The sequence below is a fragment of the Grammomys surdaster genome, unplaced genomic scaffold (assembly GCF_004785775.1).
Source record: "Grammomys surdaster isolate TR1022 unplaced genomic scaffold, NIH_TR_1.0 125901, whole genome shotgun sequence".
Classification (NCBI taxonomy): domain Eukaryota; kingdom Metazoa; phylum Chordata; class Mammalia; order Rodentia; family Muridae; genus Grammomys; species Grammomys surdaster.
Window position 1 is genome coordinate 2,105,418 of NW_021620725.1, and position 24,944 is coordinate 2,130,361.

Below are 24,944 nucleotides of genomic sequence, written 5' to 3' on the forward strand. Positions count from 1 at the left end.
TCTTTTAATAAACCATCTTCATAGGTATACCTCACAATCGTGTTTCACCAATAATAGTCCCTATCAAGTAATAAGTAACACACACACTTACACACACACACACACACACAAACACACACACACACACACACACAGAGAGAGAGAGAAAGAGAGAGAGAGAGAGAGAGAGAGAGAGAGACATAGCCATTGCAATGTTGCAAGAGGTAGGGAAGAATTAAAAAATATTAACTAAATATTAACTAAATTTTGAGTACACAGACACTAAAATATTGGTTTATTAGTTACCCAAGTAAGTATGTTCTGTAGCCAATTTGAATATTTTTCCTTTGACAGTAGAGTCTGAATGAACAGCATAGGGGGTTGTGACTGACAGTTACAGGTCAGGTGATGATAAATGATCAAGATGGGCAGAAGCCTGTGAGTGTAGCTTTTACAGAAACTCACAGTTTGACTGTGCAAGAAAGGAGAAGAGCCAGCCATGAAGGCAAAGGGTCCTTCACCAGGGTCAGAGAACTAAAGAGAACTGAGGGATGGAGCCAAGGGAAGCCTGGCCAAGTAGGGGCTGGTGCTAACCAGGACTGAGATCAGACGGAAGGGAGGGTAAGGAAAGCTGAGCACAGGGAGGGCCCCAGGAACCGAGGTTGCTGGGGACAGGTGAGAAAGAATTTGTTGAACATAAAAGGGGCAGGGCAGACTTAGGGGACTGCTCAACCAGAAAGTGGAGGTAATCACAGGGGGCCTTGCCTTAAGGGTGTGGTCAACAAAAGGTGAAAAACTGAAATGTTTTAGTAAACTACAGTCTTTATTCATATGTAAAAACAATGGGGATGTGAGAGATTCATCTGAGAGAATTTCATATCCCAGTAATATTTTCTAGAACTTTCTCATCTTTTGAGGAAGATTAGCTGATGGTAGAAATATGTCCTTTTAGCACTGCAAACTGAAATGTACAATTCCCCAAGTTGCCTTTCCATCAGTATTAACTTTACATTCTCCTTAGCATGTCATCTTTCTGTGCTGACAGGAAGACGAGAGAAAAAAAACATGCTAATTGACTGAAATAAAAGTGGAATTTCTAAGGCTGCCTAGCTACATCATTTCTCTGCTGGCTTTTCATGGGTAACAGAGTGTCTAATGTTCAGGGACAAGAGGCTTCCGACCACAGGGTGCCTGCCAGCTCTCCAGAGGGCAGAAACCCACATTTGCATGCATATGAATGAGGCCAGGAATAGGTTGAGAGATAAAAAATGGAGCAGTTACTAGCTCTGCGCACTGTGCAAAGGGACCTGTACTCCCCTGATGGAGGGGGAACTTGGACACTGGATAAGTGGAGGACATAATATTAGAAAAGAACTATTCAGTAGCATGATGTATTTTCCCAGCATGCTATGCCAAGGCAGCACATTGTTTAATTGCGTAAAGTATGAGACCTGGTAACTCCTCTCACCTTCCAAAGATGCTTAGGCTTGCAGAAGGAAAATTTGGCATCCGTTTTCATTCATTTCAAAGGATGAAAGAAAAGGCCACTGTAGAGATGTATTGATCTTTGGAAAGGTCAGGTGAAGATTCATAGGTCAAGGTGCTGCTTCTGAATAGCTGAGATGTGAAGGGGATGATGCATGGGAAAATATAATAAAATAAAAACAAAGGAATATTCCATGTGTACAGTCAAAAAGATTTGTGACCTTTTAAAATGGAAAGCAGCATAGTATTGTATATGCTTTGGTGTACGTATGCATATATATCTATATATGTCTGCACTTCTGTAGAGCATTAACATTATTAACTTTAAAATAGAAGCCAATTTCAGAAAATAAATTCAGTAATTGTAAAAATTAGAAATGTATTTATTTCACTGTATAGCCTTGAAGTTAAAGAAAGAAAAATATATCAAGAAATTTAAGGAGGAGAGACCAACCATAAGAATGGGAAGAGTTAAGCAGTTGATATATAAAGCAGAAAGTGGGAGTGTAAAGGGAAAAATTCAAGAAATTTAAGGAGGAAAGACCAACCATAAGAATGGGGAGAGTTAAGCAGTTGATATACAAAGCAGAAAGTGGGAGTGTAAAGGGAAAAATTAAGAAAAAACAAAGGAGAAAGAATGAAGAATGGTTATGCGAGAGATTACTACTTCTGACACTGAACATGTCAACCACATATATATCTCCAGAACATTGTAAAGAGCTAAGAGGGCAGGTGAGCAGCACAGTGGACAGGCAAAGACAGCATATAAAGCTGCCTGAGATGAGAAAGCTGTCTGGAGATCTGTTTTTTTACACTCTGTTCTTTGGTTAAGGGACCCAGACTGGATCCAAACAGTAACCCTTTAAAATGAGAACAATCAGCTTAGAACAATTCTTCAGTGTCTGAATTCTGTTGTGTTTCATTTTCCAAGTTCATAGCAAATGCTTGAAATAAAATGCTAGTTTCTTTTGGGGTCTTTGAAGTTTATTCTTACTTGTGAAGGAATGGCCACATTTCAGAGGGTGACCCCGAAGTCTTAGTGACTCAGAATATTATTCTAGAAGTTGGCTGCAATCGGTTCATTCTGTCTCTTTCCTTTTTGATCTGTCACTCTTTGTACATTATGTATATCTAAGTGAGAATGCTACCTAACTGGATCAAGCCATCCATCCTCCCATCATCCCTGCATAAAGCTTCCTATATAGTCTATAATTCTATAAGTACTTTTTTTGTACTGTGCTGGAGGAAGGATGTTGTCTCTATCTTTGAATCACCTCCTCTGAAACAAACTAAACTCATTAGAATGGTGCATATTGTCTCAGTTGGATCCTTTTCACTAAAACTGTGTGTACCTTAAACTACAGAATATCTAGTTTTTCCTAAAATGGTTACATGTTGACCACAAACTTCTAAAGAATTAAATGTATGTAATTATATGTTTGTCATTTTAAAAACATCTAGATTACAATTTCCATACAAAGAAGACCCCGCTCTCTCTTAGATGTCTCCCATAAGGCATAACACACATGTTCTTTTTGTCTTTGCATAAGGTCAATCTAATATACTGTATCCCTCAGACAACTTCTTAGAAACAATTGGATGCATATATAAATGTTCACTCAGCATACTTTGCATATTTATAAATGTATCTATGCTTTAGAGCTGAACTCTTTCTAGGCCATTGAGAGCTAGCTTTTCACTTTGTGCCCTTGGCTAAAGAAGGTATATATTGTTCTACAAATGCTATTAATCCATGAGATCTCTTCGATCATGTCCATAAGCAGATTTTTTTTAAAATGATTTTTTCTCAACCCTGACCTTTCTTCTTGCCATTATTTTATCTTCTGGGATACAGGTAAGGACTCTCCTAGACAAAAGAACCTCTGCCCTTCCTGTATTATCTCTCTGAAATGTAACACAGGCTAAAGTAGTTCTTACAACCTAAGAGATTGTCAAGAACAACGAGTAAAGGAAAATAAGCAAATGGAGTTGTTAGAACTTTGACATTATGAAGGGTGTCATAAATTATGTGAAATTCGACCAGACTGACCAACAGTTGTGTATTCCAGAGAGCTAGAAGGAACACTGGGAAGGCCTTGGGTGGCAAAGAAGGGTAAAAAGAACTTGTCTTCAAAGTGACTATGTTAATGGTGATGGATTCTTACCTGATTTGTGTGCCACTGACAAAGTGCTCCTAGCTCCACAAATGTTCTACTTTCCTACACAGAAGAAGATACAAAGCATGGACTGTCAGGCAGTCGGTCCAGCATTTTGTTTTCATATAAAAAATGTTTCATTAGAACATAAAGCATCTTTTGCCATTTGTGGGGGGGGGAGGTAAAAATTATAGGAAAGACTTCTTGATCAATAAAATATATAGGATTTACTATCTGGCCCTTCATTTTAAGACTGTGCCAGTACTTACAGCACAAATCAATGTTAAGAGAATGTTTTACTTTGTTATAAAGCCAAGTAACTTAATGTAGATTCCAAGGACTAGAACAAATCCAAATTCTGCTGTACCTTACTTATTTAAAACGTTTCAGCGTTATGAAGAATCTTAGATGTTGTGAAGGCTAACTCCCAGCCAACAAGACTGCAGGTAGGACTTTGTCTTTCTGCTTCATGAAGAGGCTAAGCTGATGAGACTGAGAACATGAAACATTTAGCCTAGGGACTTATTTGTCCACTTAGGAGAATCGAAAAAACACCTGACTTACATATTGTAAGTGTAATTGAAACACTAAGGAGAGCCTACATGTTCATCGCCGAGCACTTTTCAGTCTTAATTCTTAAGTAAGTAGAAATTGTACTTTGTGTCTTGAGTTGTAATCCTTCCTCAGAGTAGTCATGTGTTGGACAATATTGTGTCTTGATGCTGGACAACGAGAGAGAGTCAAAGCTTCCATCAGCTAAGCAATCACAAGAATAAACTGTGGTGTTTGACAGGTGTATAAGTATATTCTTGCTTCATTGGGATGTTAAATCATCTCAAGTTTAGGAGCATCACACACATAAAAATACACATGTATATACACATATGCACACATATGTGTACACTCACATGCAGAATTTACTAGTAAGATAGCTTTTAATATATTACTCTTAAAAGAAAAAGAGGATTTCCTTTGAAATAGTTATAAATTGTTTATGTGAGTTTTCCATATTTTTCAATTTTTCATTGTATATGATCATATGTTAAATAATAATATTTCCATACACATATCTAATGTACACTGATTTTATTCCCCCAGCACTACCCCTTTACACCATTCTTGTTCTGTTATTCCCTTTTGTTCCCGTATAACATCCCCACTTTAATGGCATGCCAACATATCTGATTTTATATATCCATTTAAAATCTAAGAACTATGTATGAGAGAAAACACATATAATATTTGCTTTCTGAGACTGGTCTAATTTGCTTAATATGGGTTGTATCAATTTTTCTGTGAATGCTTTTAGCCACACAGTACAAAATATTCTATGGCAATGAATATACATATTCTTTATTAGTTTCTCTGTGTCAGAACACCTAGGTTGGTCTCATATCTTACTGTACCTAGTGTTGTATAAATGACAGGTTAACTTGGAGCCCAGTGGGTAAGATGTAAGAGTGTCAGCAAAGTGATAATCTAGAAATTAATAAGCTTTTCTTAATGGGCAGGTAAAATAACTTACAAGAAAAGAAGTTTAAAAAGAAAGGAAATACAGCACCTGAATTATTGAGTAAAACCCATGTTCTCTAAAGAGTACCGTCCCTTTAATGGGCCAGTCACTACCTCTACTTCTTATTTCTTTCCATTTTTATTATGTGCCTTACTGACTTTTTACTCATCCAGTGGATGCCTTTTTCATTTCAGATCTTGATTCAAAACAGACCCATTTTCTTCCCTGTGCTAATTGAAGTAGAAGATTACAATACAGATAAAGAACAGAAACAAAACAAAGCACACAAAACCCATAATGTTTCATGAAAAGATTCTTTAAGTTATATGCCACTGTCCTGACGAGTGCTCTTTAGAAGTAACATTTGCTTCACAAGTAACTAATCTGACATACTCACATGATGACCCAGAAGATGGAACAAAACCAGTGGGGCCAATTTTCAGTGAGTAAACAGAGTGTTTCACTAGAGTTGGGCCTTAGGTTGTCTTGTGTGTTAATAAGCAAATTAATCTAGCTATTTCCTGTTGCTTTTTGGTTGTCAGAGATGTAAAGATGGTCCTTGACTACTCTGAGCAGTACAGTGGAGTAGGTGATCTGTTGCCTTTCATCTACATCCAATAGAAGTCAAGATACTGGCTTTATTGTTGGGAAAAATAAGTTTTCAGCTCTCTATATTAATATTTACCTTCAAGGATAGAAAGACAGAAAGCAAACACCTTATGAAACACCAATGAGTTGACGGTTAGTGGACAGGCTCTAGGAGAGTCTGTTTTGTTTGGGTGAGTCAACATAAACGTCTGAAAATTATACACTACTTGATTTAGGTATAACAGCTAGTTATCCTAGTGGGAGAATTCTATGGGTAAATCAAGATTACATAGACATCACAAAATTCTGATTTCATAAATAATTATCATTATCTTTTATGTGGTAAGCCCTCAGGATGCAAAAGTGAGAAAGACCTAGTCTCGTGGAACTTGAGGTCTAGAGAGAAAAAAAATTAAGAAATGAATAAAATATTTGCAAATTAGGAAAATTTCAAGACAAGTAACTTGTTGTACTATTAATAATTTAGGAGTGCTGGGATGTCACTTTGGGTGGGTGTGTTCTATAAGACCTTTCTGAGAAAATGGGATCTAAAAGATCTAAACCTGTGAAAGGGGGCATAGGCAAGCAGGCTGGGCTGGAGGAAATGCATGTGTAAAAATCCTGAGACATGTTTAGGCACTGAACCTTGTTTAGGCATCTTTGGAACCTTGTGATCAAAGGCAAGAGAAACAAAAGATGGGGGTCTAGCTTGGGCCAGGTGATATAAACAGGTCTGAAGTGCAAGGCCATAGCTGTCAGGCAGAAGGGTGTGTATTATTTGGCTTCTATCTTCAGAGACAACTGAGTGTGCTCACGTGTAATGTGAGTGAGTAGTCTCACTGAAACCAAAAGAAGATGGATCAGAACCTCGTGCTGTTTGTCAAGTGAGCACTGCTGAAAAGACAGTGTAGAAAAAAGTGGTGTTTAGATTTGAGAGAGGATTAGGATGTATGGAGAAGGAAGTAGAAAGCATCAGGGGTTTAGAATATCTGAGTGAGTCCCTAAAGGACTAGCTAGTGTGTGTGTGTGTGTGTGTGTGTGTGTGTGTGTGTGTGTGTGTGTGTCTGTGTCTGTGTGTCTGTGTCTGTGTCTGTGTCTGTGTCTGTGTCTGTGTCTGTGTCTGTGTCTGTGTCTGTGTCTGTGTCTGTGTATGCGCGCATGCACACGCGCAGACAGGGCTTCTCATTTTGCAACCTTTTCCACTATTGTACTATTGTTATTCTGTTTTTCTCTTGATTTTAATAAATAGCTTTGTATTTTATTAGAGAGAGAGAGGTTTCCTGTTCTATTAATTCATTTTCTTGTCTAATGGAAGACAGTTTGACTTTATAAGCATAATGATTTGGGGGTTGATTATATTTGCAACTTCTTACCCTGTTTAACTACATCATGTCATTAAACAGGGATGGTACATTCTGTTCAAATGAATCAAATGGTTTATTCATAGTAGTTGGTATGCATTTGACTGGTCACATCACAAAACTACTCAGATATCTTACATCTCTTATTTACCTCCTTTTATATCCTTTTATATAAGTATTTCATATGTTTGTGATTTTAATCTTCATTCTTAGTGTTTCATATTCTCTGGTAAAACTAACTGAGCAGATACAACTTCATAATGGAATCTTCTATGTCTTTGTCTATCCGTTTTATAGAAAGATTCATCAATTGTTTCAGCACAGATTCTACATTTTTTTTCTTGCTCAAATGTTAAAAAATTTTGTTAGAAGAGTTTGCCATAATATTTGCATGAGTTTGAAATTTTGTTTAAGATATGCACTTGCAGGTATTAATAATAAAGTCTGGGAAGCATATGCTATTTGTGCAAGTATGAAATATTCAGAATGATTTCATATATCATCTCCAATTCCCTGCTTTTAGAAAGATTTTTCTTCCTAACAGTGTTCTTAAAATAGTGCAGGTATTTTCCAGATGTTCACAGAATAAGTCAGTGGTTTTCTTGTGGTAATGTTTACACATAGATATTTTCTGGTCATTTCTTGGTGCTGATGCTAATACTGTAAAAGGTCTTTTGATCTAAAAACTTTAGGCATGGAAGCACAATGTAGTATGTCTACTTAATGGAATACTATTTGTCAATAAAAGAAGTAATGTTCAAAACAATGTCTAAAATGAAACAACAAAATAAGTAGCATAATGTAAAAATAAGGAAAGTTGTAAAGCAGAAATTTTTCTAAAGAAGATATACAAATAGCCAATAAGCTCACAAGAATTGTCTGACATCACTAATCATTTGCAAATGACAATCAAAACTGTAATGAGATGCAATTTCATATACATTGGGATGAGTACTATCAAATAACATTGAATAATATTGGCAAAGATAGAGATAAATTGTGCATGCATTTTTGGCAACAGTGTAAAAGATTGACCATTGTGAAGACCAGTTGGATAGTTTCTTAAAAATTCAAAATAGAATGTCCTTTAAAACTCATTCTTTTCTGCACTGAAGTTTACATGAAGGCTGCAGGTGATAAACACTGATTCTCTCTCATCTTCATAGGGTAGGAAAAGTCATCCTTTTTACTTCTCAGCTCTTTCCTAGACATTTGAAACTTAGTAAAATGAGAAGAAACGTTCCCAACAGCTGAGTTTCAAAACTTAGTAAGAAAAAGACAATAAATGACCATTGTATATATTCATATTGATAGATCAATGTTTCAACCTTTGTCAGAGAAGTTTGTGTGTGTATGTGTGTGTGTGTGTGTGTGTGTGTATTTACAGTAGATAGCAGTCAATAAACAAACAAACCTGGTCAAAGTTCTGGGAATAACTCACTGCTGTGTTCTAGGCCATAAATGGGATGTCCAACACCTCAGAGTACGCGGAAAAAAAGTAAGAAGAGTGGATGGGGAGAAATGCTCTGAAATTCTGTCTTCTGGACATGGCACACTCACAGAACTAATGAATTCATGGCAGTGATGGTTGCCTGTCAGACTGTCAGGTTGCCTGCTAGTCACCATTTCTGCCTTGATGGGGAAGAGGCCAATAAGACTTGACTCCCAATGAAGATCTATTGGCAAGTGTTTGGCCACTGTGGAGGAGAAACACTTTTCTTGGGACCGTGGCCAGTGGCAGTTTATGCACATTCATGCAGGTGCTACTAATTAGACTCAGTCTGCCATAGTGAAAAGCAAAATAAAACAAAGAGCGTGTGAAGATAGAAGAAATGTTGGAGCATCAAGGGAACGGGAAGAGGAGTATTGGGTTGATTTTGTAAAGATACATTGTACATATTTATAAAATTATCAAAGAATAAGTAAAATTTTAAGGGAAAGGTACAGTGAATAAAGAATAATGAAGACAGAGGAGGAGGAAAGGAAGGAAGGAAGAGAAAAACACAAAAAGCTAGAGACACAGAACCTTTTTCCTTTTTGAAAATAGCTTTCCATTATTGGCCATAGTGCCGCTGCTATTGCTTGCCATATTGAACATAAGCGTCATAGTGATATAATAACACCAGCAGGACCAGGCCATGTCCATTAAATTACACACAGGAAGAAAGACTGGAGAGAGTGAAAGTGAGAACGAAACCCAGAAATCAAAACCCTGAACAACTAAATGCCACTCCAGGTACTATGTCAGTTCACAGCTCATGAGTCTTTTAAAATTAAATGTATGTTCAGCCACAGGTTTAAAACCAAAGCAGTACATACTTCTTTCTCCTTCTTTCATGCTATCAACATCTTTCATGTTTTCAACTTTCATTTTGAGGATATCACTCTTTATTCATGCATTTTCTGGTGAGTCTTCTTTATTTGGAAATGGAGTTTACCTTTAGCTTCCTCTTTTCCCACCAAGCATCTTTTCCAAATGCCTCTTTCAAAGTTATAGCCACATGAGGAATTACTTAACAATCTGTTATAATTGACAGACCCATCACTTCCCTGTTACACCCTGACTTCTCTCTCCAAGGTTGTTTGGGTTGTCACCCTCAAAACGAAGGATGTGATTGTTCTGTGGAACTCTACGGGGCAGAATGAAGATTAATAGTGAGAAGTGAGAGGAAGAAAAATTGTAACAGCATGTGGAGGCTCTTTCTAATAACTTGAACTACGTGACAATCCCTGGAACTGTCCAGGTAGGAGCTGCCCATTTGTCATTGCTACTGGAAAAAGGGTACTTGTTCTGCAGTGTCAGAGCAGAGGATAGTTTTCCAGGTCCCTCCTAGCTCTGATACATCATTCAGAGAGGATATTTTTCTCAATGCCTTTTTTTTCATTTCTAAAAGCTAAGAAAAAGAACTAAAAATAAAGTAAAAATAAAAACTAAATAAAACCCACTCTTTGCCATGGCCCCTAAGTGATTCCCTTACTCTTACTGTGTGCACTTTGCAATATTAGACTGGTGCTTCCGCTGTGGCATGCAGTGATGGATCTGAGATGTCTCTGGAAGCTACATCTTTACTTTCTACATTAAACACATTTAAGACAAATTGGCATGAAAACAATAAAGGACCACATTGGCATTAAAGGAAACTGAAGAGTCTCACGTCATTCTGATTTCTCACCTGGCTTTTCCCATCTATCATTGCATCAAATGGAGACTCCAGTTCTTATGACTCTCTACAACTCTGTTGACATTTTACATTTGTGGGGTTAAAGGATTTTCTAGACTTTTAGACTTAGACTGAGTGGATTCCTCCATCACCCCTCTTTTGTTAACTTCTAGAAGTCGTATATTTTTCTTTCCCTTTGGAAATTTTTTGCTATGTTCACTGTTATAGACAGCTTTATTATTATTATTATTATTATTATTAATTTATTATTCTGCATGGTTAAATTTTCAAACTGATATCTAATATACAATACCAAGGAGACATCTAATCCCTCCCTTCACAGTTCAGGGAATGCCTAGGAAGAGGAGGTGGAAAGAATTTAAGAAGCAGAGGGAATGGAGAACGCCAAGAAAGCAAGGCCCTTTGAATCAACATGAGCAAAGCTCATATGAACTCACAGAGACTGAAGCAGCAAGCACAGGGCATCCTCTGTTCTGCACCAGGTCCTTAGTGTATATGTTATGGCTTCCAGTTTAGTGTTTATATGGGACTTCTGAGTGTGTGGATGAATAAATCTCTGTTATGCCTTCAAAACAAACAACAAACAAACAAAAAACAATACCAAGGAGACAGAGGAAATTCTTCCCAGACAGTGTAAACGTAAAGTAAGATTGAAGCATTTTGAGATTGGCTACCTCCGGAGAGAAGCATTCTTTTTGTGCTGACCCAAGACAGATGTGAGTGTTTCAAAGGTGGAAATTATGTGCTCCTGCAAAGATTTATTGCATGGCGTGAGGGAGCATATATACGACCTAGGATAATCCTATAAGCTGTGGGATCGGAGGGCACTCATACCATGTCTCATTGACCTTAGTCGTTCATTAGCCACAGAAGAACTGTCCTGGTTGTTAAAGCCAACTTCATATAGACTTTCATAGCCAATGTCATACCTAGATTGTTAATACTTTAACATTCTTTGTGGAATCAGTCATTCCCTTTACCAGCTTAGTCATTCCAAGACAAAGGACATTCGACATGCAGGGCACTGATGCTGTTACACTGAAGTCATTCAAGACAAAGCAAGTCTTCCCCTCCCTCCCCCACACTACTCACTTTCCTTCTGTTTTGCTTAAGCTCTTCAGCAATAAATAAGCATGAAATGAAATAGAAATGACACTCTTTCCATTTCCATTCCTTTGAGGTGGAAATATGAATTGAGCCTTTCTTGATAGGTTTATCCCTCACTATATGTTCAAATGCAAGGGCTGTGAGAGGGGCTCATAACACCACACACACACACACACACACACACACACACACACACACACACACAATGCCATATACAGCCTTTTATACAATTTCACAAAGTCTTTAAACCTAGCAAATCTGCTTAGTCTATTTGCAGTTTTTGCTCTGCCATTTTTCGGATGCTTTCTTTCCCAGGAGTCAAGTCCATTCATCTACTCCCTTAATGTTTCTGTTAAATGAAAAAGCATAAAGCATGCACACAGCACCTTCCCTTGTCACCATAACATACATGTTCTTACCTACCTACTTGTAGAAATAACAAAGTTTATCTTATATATTTTATACCCCTGGAATCCAACCCATAAATTTACTTCCAAGGCTATTTGTTTTGGCTGAAGATACAAGCCTGAGAAAAACTTGTGATTTCTGTGTATGTCTTAGAGGGGACAGGGAGGTTGAACACTACTAGTATCAGCCTTAAAAGAAGCTAATGCTACCCTGCATCATGCTAGCACCCTGTGAGCTTCAACAACCTATTACATTTTCAGTATTGATGATTACAGATCTTGGGGAAGCTTTCTCTCCTTCCCTCTTTCCTAACAGCCAGATGATCTGAAAATGAATGGAGTCGAGTAGGAAGGGGCCAAATTTTCCCAAAGAATGAGGAAGTGGTGATCTTTAATCCACTGGCATAAAGTTCATTATTTAGAAATGGGGTAGACATTTTTTAAACAAATATAGTAAATATTCAAATCAGAAAATACAGCAATGAGCCAAAATAAGAAGTGGAAATCAGTTTACTGTTTCAAGAGTATGACAACCATATGAAGATCTTAGAAACATAGAGAAAAATCAGAAAAAAAATCAGAAAAAATCAGAGGTACAAGTACAAAACTTTCCACCTTTGTTTTTCTCTTTTTAAGATTTATTTATTTTATGTATATGAGTACACTCATATGTATATCATATACACTCAAGTGGGGGCAATGGTGGCCTCTCACTCTAGCTGGGACTTGGACACACTGGCACTGTCCAGTCCTTGACTTTTGCTACATTGAAGGTCAGAAGGACAGGGCCAGACTGTCAAGGGTATACAGCAGTGCACAAGCTCATGTTGCCTACAGCTGATGATTATTTTTGAAAGTTAAGCACTGAGAGTCTAGGGCTCACAGGAACTTCCAGAAACTTCTTTATTTGAAGTGAAACTTTTTGAGGCTGGAGATGTGGCTCAGTGGTTGAGAGCACTAACTGCTCTTTCAGAGGACCTGAATTCAATTCCCAGCAACCACATGGTGGATCATAACCATCTGCAATGGGATCCAATGCCCTCTTCTGGTCTATCTGAAGATAATGACAGTGTACTCATATACATAAAATAAATAAATTTTAAAAGGAAAAGAAAACAAAGATAGAAAGTTTTGTACTTCTACTTCATTTCTGATCTTTCTACATGTTTCTAAGATCTTCATAGGATTGTCATCTCTTTTAGAGACTTCCTTGTGCAGATGTCCTTCTCAGGTAGCCTACCACAACCTAACACTATGCAAAAGCTGCTAGTGACCTCTTGTTTCTAGAGTTAATTATAAAGAAAAGTTCCAGAGGCTTAGGTTTTACTAACATGTTTACACTAATGTATATTGTATTATTAAATTGAAATTAACCAATTTCTGAGATTATTTGAAGTGTTTTTCTTTTCAAAATTTAGTTAGAACATATTTACAACATTCTCCCTGTCCTTCTCCTCCTTCCAACTCTTTTTGTGTCTCTCTTTCATTCTTTTTCAAAATCATAGCCTCTATTCTTTAATTATTATTATTATTAGATAAATATGCATAAATAAGTATATAAGTGTACCCTGCTGAGCCTGTTTCGTGTTGCTCTTGTGTATACAATATCAAGGCTGACCACTCGTTATTGGATAACCATTTAGGAGGCTTGTCCCTGGGAAATACTAATTCTTCCTCTCTCAGAAGTTGTTAGGTGTCTGTAGTTGTTCATCTAAGCAAAAAAGCCCTATGATATTTCCTTCATCCACATTAGGATATCAATTGTCATCACTGGTGATTTTTAATCTAGCTGTAATACTGTTTAGAAGTCTACAGATATCGGAAAGAAGACTTTTCGAGGGGTTCTGACCCCTCCCCACCCCCACACCTCTTCCTATAACAACCTACCAGTTGATTGAGCTTTGTAACATCTAACCATCATTTCGAACTGTTGTTAAAATTCTGCATTCCCTGGTGCTCAGTGATGTAAAGGGGAAGGCATATCATCAAATACATAAATTGGAAATGTAAATATTGATCAAGTTCTCTTTTCAATAATCTGACAGTTTACTCACACATACACACCTCCACTTTTAGAGATCTAAAGGACTCTACAAGCATGTGTTTACTAGATAGCATCTATCCCTACAGTAAAATGGAAGGAAAAAGAAAATCTACTCAGTTTAATGTTTAAATAACCATGAACAATTATCTTTTTATGTCCATATCTTCCTTCACAAATGCTGTATTATACTTTCATTCATTAAATGTATTTTAATTGTTAAAACAATACTTATAGTGAATGAAGCCAAGCACATATGACTATGAGGCATACATTTACATACAGAGCATCACACACTTATACTGGGAAGTGAGTTGGATATTGGGTATCTTCAGAAAAAAATGTTCTAGTCAGTGCTTTCATATATTGACTAACATGTAAGGGAAACAAATTCCTATAGCTCTACAGCATATGTCTAACAGATCTACTTTCCAGGATAAGCCAGACTCAGGATCATAGCTGGTACAAGTTTTCATCTTAGCTTAGCAGTCACCTGTGCATTGAAGTTGTCTAAGAAAGCTGTAATGTAACATTTGTACATCTGACACTCAATACATAGAAGATATTAGTGTATAGCAAGATGTTAAAATACATTAATTTAAACTTATTGTTTAGCTCAAGTCCCTAAAAGATCAGACAAAACAAGATAATCATTTTCCAAATTCATATTCCAATGTGAGATGATTCATCAAGGAGGCTTGGTGAATAGTTTTGTGACTAATAACTGATCATATAAAAGAAGGCAGAGAGGCCCAGGGAAAGGAATTGGGAAATTTGAGAAATAATTTCTTAGAGAGATATTCAAATGATGGAAATTCATACTCCTTATCCTGTCCAAACTGGAGCAGGGAGCTTAATGCACATGGTACAGGTATAAGGACTTTACTAGACCAGTCAGGTAATTTACATAATTTTCATATAGTATGAAAGAGTAAAGTAGTATTTGATGAATACTCTAGAACTAAGCAAGGGGCTTTGTTAATAGCTGCTTGCTCCTGGAATAAGTAAATAGGTCAGTTTGATGGAACAGTCTGTGTGTCCCCAGCTTGGTAGGTCAAACATGCAGGGATATTTTTCATGGGCCTGAAGGGACTCTTTACAGGAACCTGCTCATGGCAGCCTTATGGGATCTGTCTGGTAAGCTAATGGAAGAAAAAAACAGAACAACTTGGAAGGATATATTTGTGCTGTCAAGGTAACTTCAGGTGGAAGATTTTCGACAGTTAAGTAGAGGGAGTGTGGGATCAATGCCGAGTGTACCTCACACATGGAACTGGAACTACCACAGCTATACAAATCCAAGGGCAGAGGATGAGCATGACAGTAAAGTAACACCTTTCTATACAAACACACACACACACACACACACACACACACACACACACACACCCCTACAGACACAAGCTGGCATACACATACTTCCAGCCTAAGAGGATCCACAGATAATAACATTTTATTTAATTATTTTGAGTTGGGATTTCATGAACCTGAGACTGACTCTCCTGCCCCAGCCTCTCAAGTGCTAGAATTACCAGTGTTGTCTCTATGCCTGGCTATATAATGGCTTTTCAGATCATTAGACATAAGGTACAGTGGGTAATAAATGAATTTTGTGAAGCACAGATGTTTTAGAAAACTTGTAATTTAATACAAGAAAATCAGGACAATTTATTAGAAGATGAATGAAACAATCATTTGTCTTCCACTCCCATAATAAATACCTGGTTTAGTTTTTAAATAGGAAACATATTTTAAGTATTTAATAATAGGAATGTGACAAATATAAATAAGTGGGACATTTCTGATAATCAATAATCTTGGCCTAAGTCAAAATTCTCAGTGTCTATTTATTTCCTTAATCATTACAGAAATAGCATGCAATAGATCTTTAACAAGAGTTACATTTGCTAAAAAGTCCATGGCCTGTAAACAGGAAAATATTTACATGGATATCTGTATTGATGTCCTCAGCATAAACCAAAGGAGAAGATGATACAAAAAAAAGTTTGGAAAAGGTTATATACGGCATGCTCAAGGTTTGTTCTTGTAGCGTTTGCTCTAATGTCTGGCTTCTAGTGGCACAAGACCACCATCACTTCCCCAGAGGCAAATACCCTGTGTTCTGAATGTGAAAGTGACTCCATTGCTTCTAAATGAGTTTTATGATTTAATCATTACTGAATTGGAACGCTTGATTCAATTATGTTTGGTTAGGCCCTAGCCACTGATGGGCCATTTAAAACTCACCTTTAAATGTGCCACACATTTTAGCTAATGTGTCAACTATTGCCACAGTAGAATTTTCGAGAATGAATAATTGGAATCATTTTATTATGATAGCTATATTAGTTACTTTTTTCATTTATGTGACAAAATACCTAGTAGAAGCAACCCAAGAGAAGGAGGGGTTCCTTCGGCCCAGAGGTTGAGGGCCCAGACTAGACAAGCATGGAGGCAGGAGTGTGAGGCAGTTGGTCACGTTGCATCTGCAATTGTAAAGTAGAGAGTGAGGCAACAGGACTCTCAGATCCCTTTCTCCTTCTTATTCAGTGCCTGGACCCCAGTCTATGAGATGGTGTCACTCACATTGAAAGGGAATCTTCCTTCTTCAGATAAACCTTTCTGGAAACTTTATTACAGACATCAGCAGTGTGTTTCCACAGTTATTCTAAGTCTGGTCAAGAAGCCAACAAAAACTAATTGTTAGCATAATCTTACTGTTTTGACCACTTCTGTTCTTTTCATCCTGGATAAAAGACTTTTAATTCAAGTTTCTAGATGGATCCAATAAATACCTTGATTAAAAAAGAAGGATTTGGTGTGGGGGTGGGTTGGAACCAGGTGACCAATCATTGCCTTTAGTCCTTCAGATTTCACTACTACCATATATCCAAATTAAATATGGAACAGATTAGCGAGATTCAGATTGTATATTTACTAATTTAAATTTATGTTCATAAAAAGCTTTTTTGTTAACAAAACTTATAAGTTAAAATTTATAAGTTCAATTTGTCATCTTTGTATCTAAATACCTGAGAAAACCATTTAAAAACAGAAAAACCATGTTTCAGACCATGGTTTCAGATGTTTTGGTCCATAGCTGGTTGATTCCCTTGCTTTAGATCTGTTTCACTAAGATGCAAACATCATGACTGAAGGACATAGTCAAGAAAAACTACTTACCTCATGGAAGACAGTAAGTTGAGAAACGGACAGGAGCAAACCTGGAAGAAGATATGCCTAACACAGTCATGAGCCTAGTAATCTGCTTCTGTCAATCATACCCTACTTCCTAGTTATCCACTATGCTATGAATGATTCTGTTGATCCAGTCACCTCTCAAGCTTTCCCCAGCAGGAAACCCAGCATTTAGCATATCAACCTTTTGATGGTATTCTTCGTACACAAATAGTAATATGTCATTATGAATTTGATGCAATGATATAATGTTACATTAATTATATACTCATTCATTTATATTAAAGTATATATATTATATTATTTTGAAAACTTCACACTCTTCTCTATACCTATTTAAGAATTATTAATGTCCATTTAAAGTTGAATAAAATTGCTAATTCTAATTTGTAATTTGGGTTAAGGATCGAGGTATGTGTCTTTGAGTAAGAATAGTTAATTCTGGCATGGATAATTTATAAATTACTAATTTAAACACATGGGCTTGAAAGTTTATTAACATCTGTGAAAGCGTTTGCTGAACATTTGATGTTAAGTAGCACTATAGAAGACACAGTATTATCATGTATTCTCTATGCACATACATTGACACACAATGGAGTATAACACCAGCATTGAGTCTTGTGTTCATTTAGAGAGTTCCACAAACTCAATATTCAAATGTCATTATAAATGAACAAATCAGCTTAAAAAATCACTCGAGTGATGAAATATTAGAAAAGTGATGGATCCCCAAACACACAGTAACTAATCACTGATCACTGTTCTTATACAGTACTCTTGTGCAGAGCAAAATGGGGTTACAGCTTTCAATAAGGTTGGGGGAAAACCAGGTATAATTACATAGGAGACTTACCAGAAAGATTCAAAGCCTATTTGAAAAGACAACCACAGATGATAGTCCAAGAGATGATAGTCCAATAATCAATCTACATATTCTTTGCAGGGAAAACTATTGGTCTTTCCCATAGATAATAAGGGGAGTTCCATCTATGTGCTTTAAAACACACATCACACTTTTCTGATAATTATTCTTGGCTCTTATAATTTAGATATTTTGATGATATGTCAGGATAGGACAATCTAAGTGATGAAATACACATTTGAATACATTAAATATGACTTTATGTGTAAAGAACACCCTACTTTGAATTATAATACAATATGGCATAATACATGAACCCACGTTAGATAAGGATGAAAAGATGACCAAGCACAAAGAGAATAGTAGAACTGAGAGCAAGATCATAGCTCAAGTGGCTAATCATATTGGATATTACACAAAAGGATCCAGTAAAATGTGCTTAACATGAGAGGAGAAATCATTTCTCAGGGTGGAGATGAAGCTGACCAATAAAGGCTTCTAGTTCTGCAGATTTCAGGTTAAATCTAAGATTTTGAAGCCTGCTACTGTAAATAACTGGTAACAATCTCCAGAGAAGGGAGGTAAGTTTCTATTGCTGAAGACACAGTATACTTCAGATACAGAGAGCTTTCACCTGAATTATCCCCTCCCTCAAGACTGCTTTCATGATGCCAGAAGTGTTATTCAGGTTTTCAAAGAGGGGAACTACCAACAGTCCTATCAAGCTATGATACCCATGAACCTTATCAATGACCAACATAACACAATAATCCTAAACATACTGTAGTGGCATGCATGTCTTGGTGGTAACGAACATCTCTATAATTGGACTGAAGACACACTTAACGAGAGGAAGATTGTGCTTGATATGAAAGACCTAGACTTCTACCCATGGCTAGTGGATATTGGAGAAGAACATTATGCTTTTTTAAGCCAGCATAATCCAAACTACATCTTAAATACTTGTCCTTATACCCATAAGTAACATAGTGCTCATGTCTCATCAAAAAGATTTCTCTTTGTGACAGACAGGGAATGCTACAGAAAACCACAGCCAATAAAAATGCTAAATTGTGAAGCTCAGTTTCAAGGGATATATCTAAAAAAGAACTGTACCTAAGGCTCAGGGAACATTACAGAAGTGAGGTTGGAAGACTGTAAACATCAAAGGATCAGGGAGTTTGCAGTGAGACTGTCTCCCAATAATCATACACGCTGCACTCATAATGTCTCACCAGCATGACTGCCTAAGCATGAGCTGAATGAGGGCATCAAAACCTTTATGCCAAAGTGGATCGGGAACATCCAGGGAGCGTCAACCTGACAGAAAGAACTATAGGCACCTAAGGAATGGTGAGAGTGGGAGAAATAGTCTTACCTACTGAAGAGCACAACCATTGGCCAGCCCTGAAAGCATACACTCAAGTAACATTATACAGACTGACCAAGTTATATTTATGAATATGTATATATTCATAAATATATAGGTATATTAGTTATATTTATATAAGCATATACATATATACATTCAAAATTAATAAAGAGGTCATGGATTTGAAAGAGCAAGGAGAGGTATATGAAAAGGTTCTGTGAGAGGAAAGAGAAGGGGGAAATTGTATAATTAAATTATAATCCCAAAGGTGAAAGAAATAATTTTAAAAATAAATAAAATTAGAAGGCATTTTTTTAAAAAAGAGGGATGGGCTGGTAACAAGGCTGTGGATTGGTGGTGATGACACTCTGGTAGAATGGATGTGACTGATTCCTCTAGCCAAGGATCTCAACTGGAGATAGTCCACCCTCTTTGCTCTCTTTCTAACTAATGAATTCAGATCGAACAACTTCTTCTTTCTTATCTTCCCCCTTTTCCATCATTCCTCACAACAAAATGAGACAAGAGACAGGCTCTCACGTACCCAAAGTTGTCACATGTAGCTGAGGGTGACCTTGGACTTCTGATCCTTCTGCTTCTACTGCCCGAGTGCTGGGATTACAAGCATTTGTCATCAAGCCCAGTTTACTCTATGCTGTGGACCTAACTGGTTTGTATGTGCTCGGTGAATGCTCTATCAAATGAGCTATGCTCTTCTGCTACATTCTACTCTTCTCATTGTCATTACTTGTATTTTCTCAAAATCATCCTTATCTAGTGGTTTTTCGCGTATTATTCTACATGTTCTATTGTAATGGGAATTACTACTTCAGTGCAAAGGAATCCGGAAGTTGGATTTGTAATTGGATTAAATAAATTACAGTTACACATTGGTTTACCAAGTATCTCTTCAAGCTTTGCAAGCCAAGACTTCAGTCACAGCCCCATCCCTTCTGTATTCCCTCAGTCATACCCAATTTAAATAGTATTTCCAACACCTCTATACTTTTAAGAGATTTAAGAAATGATCTTTCAAGCGTAATGATGGCTCAATAAATGAAGTATTTCCTGTGCAGGCATGAGGACCTGAGTTTCAATCTCTAGGACTTGCATAAAAGCTGAGCAGGCATGACTGCCTCTTTACATCCCCAGCTGTCAGTGAGCAGAGAGAGGAGGTTTCCTTGGCAAACTCTCTAGCTGGATTAGCTGAATCAGTGAGCTCTGGTTTCAGAGTGAGGTCTTGTCCCAGTAAACAAACTAGAAAATGGTGGATGAAGACATCTGACAAACCACTCGCCTCTCCTTGGCATGTGCACACATATGCAAACAAATACACACATGCATATATACCACATGCACATATACACACACAGTGAAAATGGAAGTCTTTCAAAATATGCATACCTCTATGTGGTATTTTAGATGTAAAGAATAACAGGCTACCTAGCCCATCTCTGTAATTATAAAATGAGATAAGAAATCACAGACACTAACAGGATGATCCCAGTGGCAGCCCATGTTGTTCCTCTTTGTACCTCCATTGATGTACTAGCATTCCCTTGTCATGTAGTGTTTACATGCACATGTTTCAGTAATTGTTATAGAAGAATTTCCCCCACAATACCCTGGAACAAGGCTTTCAGGCATATGGCCTCAAGTCAGACAGTCTGGTATTTGGAATTTTTATCAAGTAAAAGAAACTGAGAGCCAGATGTGAATAGCCATAATTTAGTTGTTAAAAACAGGTTTACTCAATATCATAGTGGATTGCTTTGTGAGTAGACTCCCAAATTTATGAATTATTAATCATTAAGAATAGAGATAAAGATGTTTTCCTAACATTTCCATGCACTTGCTCCCTCTGGTCTAGGAACGAAGAAAGGAACTGGATACATAAAAATAGTAATCACCAAGCTTGAACATTTTCCCTAATCCCTTTCTATGATGCATATCAATGGTGGGTTTAAAAAAAAAAAAGAACTCAAACCTTTCTTTCCTTTTCTTTCTAACAGCTCCCATTTTCTACCTTCCTGGGCACCTGGCTGCCATTTTCTAAATGCCAGTGTGATTAATGAGTGCCAGAGCTAGCAGATGGCAAAGTAAGTTTCCCCTGTCTGACTCTTACGTTAGCCAGTAGGATTTCTTGTTATTTCCCATAATATTCCATTCAGCTGATCACTAAACAATTAGGTACAATGAGAGAGGCATTTGGTATTTGTTCAATACAAAGATCTGCCTCAGAGATTACCCAAGACTCAGCTGAAAACATCATTTGTGAGTTCATTTACTAATCTCTCTTAAACCTCAACCACAAAAATATATTCGAGCCCTACACTGGATCGACTACGTCCACAGCTCATCTCTTGTGTTTTGTCCCCAGACCTAGCTATTAGATCCTTACTAGACAGTGTGAAATTTTACAATACGTCTTCCCTAACATTGGTATGAAAATTGGCTTCATTATGCTATAGAGTGTAGTAAATTCCTACTGGGTTTGCAAAGAAATCCACACATTCCATTTGTACAGAGTCCTGAATGGTGGCAGGCATGCTCCCTGGAGCAGCTCCCATTATTCCTGGACTATTTTCAAGTCAGAAGCCAGTGGTGTCTTTAGATTGTTCTTTTCTTCCTGTGGCAGTGTGTCTTTTGGTCATTTTGCTTCTCACAAGAGCCCAGCAGGTGGCCATGGCAAAATGAGTAAAAATCAATTCTATTTTGGTGGTTGTGGGTAATAAAATCAGCTATTGTGATGATGGAGAGGACATGGAAGCTCCTGGCTGTAATGAGGTTTATGGATTATCTGTGCCTGGGTGATCAAGGCTCACCTTTTCTCTGTGGGGAGCTGGGAGATGTCTACGAAGAAAAAAAAGTCTGGCTTTATGAATTTGTTTGGCTATCACCTTGACTGTTCACTTTTCTTTAATCATAAAAATGGTGGTAGTAAAAGCTCAAGCATGATACGTAGGTATGAAATAAGAACAAAACTTTCACTCTCCCACATTCCTGCTCCCAGGAAGTAATCTAATTTGGGGTGCTTCTGGTTTTAACTTTTTGGTTAATGGTCTCTATTGATATCAATAGCATTCTTATTTTTTGACTAGGAACCAAAGAATTCAGCCCACTTACACAACCAGGCTTCTTCTGTTTGGCCTCATTTTAATATTTTAGCTCTTTCATGGGTCACTTTTACAATTTCAAACAGCATATTTTAAAGGAATACTGTAAATGCTTATGAACATATATTTAATATACATTCATGTATATATGCCATCTATAATCTATTTGCATATATCTACCATAGGTAATTTTTTTACATTCTACCATGTAAGATAAATAATAAATATTTTTTCCTATCTATACTTTGTTTATAAAGTTTATCTTAGAAAAACAAAGTTAAATACATTGTATAAATATTCATTTAACATAAGTGTGGATGAATCTATGCAGAAGCTAATGTTTTCCCTGTATCAAAACCAGAACCCACTGAGAAATTTCTAGTGAAATGTCCAAAATCATGCTCTGTTTTAATTTGTTTTGTAAATATATAAAAATTCTCTAGTACCTTCATGAATAATAGATATCAAACGTTTCATCATTTTGTAGATTTTACATGAAAATAATAATAAAATTTCATTTAATTCCTAAATTACTTATACTCTGTAACTGGAGTTCATTTTCTTCTTGAAAACATTGTTTTTCAGTGTCTTCTAACTACCTGCTTTAATGTTGCTCAACCAATTTTGTGGATTAATTTCTTCATAGCTTTGTCATATCTAGTTTAATTCCACAGCTCTAGAGACCCTTGTGCTGGTCTTTCTTGGACTCTCTTTCAGTATTTACTACTTACCCTAGAAATATTATTTTCTTTTCAGAAATATTGGGTAAAAGATTAGAAATATTTGCATGACTGAAAACATCCCCCTTTCCCCCTGTATTGTGTTGACATTTGGGCTGGGTATAGTATCATGAGTATATACTGAGTATATGTATGGGTGCATACGTGGACACCCATGTGGACAAGATATATGTTGTGTTGTCTTTTGGTGTCTTAGGTGGTGACAATTTGATTATCGGTTTTTGTTAACAATATCTTCTTCTCTTTTGTTCTCAATAATTTTAAATATACTTTTCCTCCACCTTTGAAATTTGAATTCTTTTATTCCCTTAACTCCACATCGAGCTAGCACTGAATATCAAGACTTAGATCCATTTCAGTCCTACATGCTGATGTGTCACATTGATTTAAATTTTATGCTTCTCTTTCACATTCATTCTTTGTAAAATATGCGTTGTGTTACACAGTTCCGAATGACTTCGTAACTGCATCTTCCTACGCTATTTTCTACCATTTTATATATTGTCTTAAAATCTTAGAGAAAAGAGTCAATCCCACCATAGCCCACTTCTGAATATATTTTCTGATGCAATAAGAAAATGCCCAGGGCTGGGTAATTTATACACAAAGTTTATTTGCTTGTAGTTCTTTATGTCTATGATCATGGTACTGTCACCTGCTTGGCTTCTGTGAAGAAGGCCTTGTGCATATACAGAGTAAATGTTTGTGTGAAGTAGAGAGGAGATTTTATAACAACTTATTCTCTCATAACTAATTTAGGTCTAACTTGTAAGACCCAACACAGTCTTCTGAGAAAAACAGGAATCTATCCATGACAATTGTATCTTCTCTAAAGCACCTTTCAATAAGCCTTAAAAACCTCCATCATCCTGGAGACCAAGCATCCAAGCATATGAACCTTTGCAGGGCATACCATATGCGAGAACCCTTCATTTAAAAAAATTTATAAAGGCAATTACACTTTAAATTCCTCAGGACTCTTTTGTATGCACTGGTTTATTTATTTTGAAACAGCCGTGATTTTTACTTTTTGCAATTTATAATTTTGTGAGTCTCTCTGAACAAACTAAATAAAATATTTTCACATTTTGAATCATTCATTATTAAGATTAGTGGTTTTAGTATTTTCCCTCCCCCTAATTTGCAATGGCTATTTTTTCCCCTCAAATCTAAATCTCATCAATTTTAATACATCCATTCTTCTGAAACCAACATTTTAATACTTCCTGGATCACAATTCATCTTTGAACTAATAGTATTTTATACCATAATTGAAATGTATTCTTCTCAAATGGTATATAAAATAGTATGTTCTATTATAGATATCACATCTGCTATAATTGCTACAAATGAATTAGCAATCTGTAGATGGGTTTTATATCTATACATGTTTTATCATCTGCTTTGGGCTTTTAGACAGATAGACTTCCATACCTGGGAATTTGAGCTGTTGCTAGTGTGTTTTGATTGGCAAGTTTCAGTTGAGTTTGTATGAGTGGAGAAAGCACAATGGTAGATGGAGAAACCTTTGTTCTAGAGTGTGAGACACAAAACAGCCATTCATCTTTTAAATGCAGCTTCTCATTCTGACAATAAGTTTTTCTACTACATGCTGAGACAGGGGTTAAAAATCAGACATTAATTATTGTTACCGTCCTCTAAGACGCTTGCCATCTGGACTTTGCCTTACTCCTGGTGATGATTTGTCTTGTCAATTAGACAGGAGATAGAATCACTTAGGGATTTTTTTTTTCTGTGAAAAGCTAGAAGCATATTTTCAGAGAAGTTTATGTGAACCAACCCTGAATGTGGGTAGCATCGTTCCATGGGAGGG